This window comes from Nansenia antarctica, assembly GCF_963989245.1.
Source record: "Nansenia antarctica genome assembly, chromosome: 6".
Taxonomy (NCBI): domain Eukaryota; kingdom Metazoa; phylum Chordata; class Actinopteri; order Argentiniformes; family Microstomatidae; genus Nansenia; species Nansenia antarctica.
In genome coordinates, this window is record NC_137676.1 from 13,556,525 (window position 1) to 13,559,024 (window position 2,500).

Sequence of the window (2,500 nt, forward strand, 5' to 3'; positions counted from 1 at the left end):
GCTCCACTGGAGGGCAAAGGACACACACACACACACACACACACATACTCATAAACACACATACACACTCACTCACTCACTCACTCACACACACACACTCACACACGGCGACAGGAAACTTCAAGGTGTTCAAGGTCGTGTTGCTTAGACTGGAGTTAAAAGAAAGGGATAAGAGGCAGGGGGGTGAGGAGAGAGGAGGGAGGTGGAGGGAGGAGACTGAGGAGAGAGGAGGGAGGTGGAGGGAGGAGACTGAGGAGAGAGGAGGGAGGTGGAGGGAGGAGAGAGGTATATAGAGAGATCCAGAGAGAAGAGAGGGAGCAGGTGAGATAGAGATGAATACAGGAAGGAATGAAACAAGGGGCCATATCTATAGGCTGAGTGTTCTCCAGAGGAAAGGTGGATGAGAGAAAAGAGGGAGAGAGGGGGAGAGAGGATACACAACGAACTGAATCACCGGTTGAAATATTGACGAAAAAAGAAACAGATTTTACGTAAAATTGGAAAAATGTGTTGCAAATACTTAGTGTTTTTCAGGTGGTGGAGTTTGAATGAGAGAAGAGTTTATGGATTTTGGAGAACGTGGTCATTGTAAAAAATTAGTCACAGTTTGGTCCACATGGACTTCTGTTTCGCTGACTGTATGAAGAGTTTTGACAATGTCAAAGTTTTAAACACTGCGACTTAGCAATAAAAAAAAAAAATATTCAGCTTTTGTCGTCAACGATGCTTCGTCCAAGGGCTGACAGTGATAGCGAGGAAGGCTTCTCATTGGCTACACTCGTCTTCTGCTTAGAAGTTAATTCTCTCTCTCATCCGCGCTCCACCCATCCCCACTTCACCTCTCATCCTGTCTTTCTTCAATCGCTATAACACACACCCACACACACACCCACACACACACCCACACACACACTCCCTTTATCCAACATACACATCTCCTATACCTCTTTCCTCCTCCTCTCTCCCTCTCTGTGTGTAATGAACGAGGGAGAATCTTATTGGACAGTAGTAGGTCTCGGGCGGTTAAAGCTGGACACTTGCAGCACAGGGCTGGCCAAGAACAGATAGGATCTGATGGATGACCATGAAACAAGAGGAGAGGAGGGAGGAAGTTGGAGGGGGGTAGACTCTCCTTTTCCATTTCCCCTCTGTCTGGTTTGCTGATGATGAAGGCCATTACTCACCACAGAAATTTGAGCCACTGTCAAATTACAGAGACCCCTGTGTCGCTATAGCCCTCCACTCTCCCTGTCTCTCTATCTCTCTCTCACTCTGCTTTTTTCCTCTCTCCTTCTCTCTCCTCTTTTGTCTGTCCTCTCTTCTGCTGTCTCTCTCTCCTCCTCTCCTCTGCTATCTCTCTCCTCCTCTCCTCTGATGTCTCTCTCTCTCCTCCTCTCTTCTGCTGTCTCTCTCTCCACCTCTCCTCTGCTGTCTCTCTCTCCTCCTCTCCTCTGCTGTCTCTCTCTCTCCTCCTCTCCTCTTCTGTCTCTCTCTCTCCTCCTCTCCTCTGCTGTCTCTCTCTCTCCTCCTCTCCTCTGATGTCTCTCTCTCTCCTCTCCTCTGCTGTCTCTCTCTCTCTCTCCTCCTCTCCTCTTCTGTCTCTCTCTCTCCTCTCCTCTGCTGTCTCTCTCTCTCTCTCTCTCTCGCTCTGTCTCCTTTGTGATATTTGCAGTTTCAGGTGGTTTTCTCCATTTACTTCTCTTTGTTACTTTTGCATGCATCACCTCTCCTCTCCGTATCTCCGTCTCCCTGATCCAGTCCACGTGTACAACATAAAGACTGGCTAGCAGCCATCTGGGGGAGAGAGAGAGGGAGAGAGAAAGAGAGAAAGAGAGGGAGAGGGAGAGACAGAGGGGGAGAGGGAGAGAAAGAGGGAGAGATGTATCGTGACAGAATATGGAGCATTTTCACACCTCTTCTGCGAAACTCAACATCCTAGAGAGAGAACGTTTTCACACCTTCACCAACTCCATCTTCGTTAGCGAAAAGCTGGGGGAGCGCTAGCTGTGGGTTATTGAAATGGCTGCAGCGCTTTATTGAGCAGGGAGTGAAGTATACACGTGATTAGGGCGGCTGGCGTACAGATGAGAGTTGTTTTCAATTAGGGCTTACAAAGCAGAACGCACTTAGCCAGAGATAACCTAACCAGAGTTAGGGCCTGATAGTCTCCATGTCAGAGAGGGAGGACAGTGGAATCAGACTAGACTACCGAGCTGCCTGATATACGTATTCATGTGCACGTATCATATCATGATGACTGGCCTGTGTGGCAGGAAAAGAGGGTAGCCAACGTTATATATTGCCAGACTGGTTTTTTGAATTGGAGAATTTGTGCATTGTTCCTTTTCAGTGCGTTGCATTTGTGCATTGTTCTTTTTAGCCAATAGACACGCCTGGAAGGTTGGCGTCGGTCACTTGGATGAAAGGATTGCGTCTATAATGTTCTCCTTGAATCCGTCAGTGGGACTGACACAGAGGGTGTGAATGAATTATTAAGGTC

At 48.0% G+C, this 2,500-nt stretch overlaps 1 protein-coding gene across 1 annotated transcript in view; it reads left to right on the top strand.

The window, feature by feature from the left end:
• Positions 1–2,500, top strand: part of samd10b (sterile alpha motif domain containing 10b) — a gene marked incomplete at both ends in the record, with an annotated part of 46,317 nt that overhangs the window by 31,723 nt on the left and 12,094 nt on the right. The window lies entirely within an intron of this gene.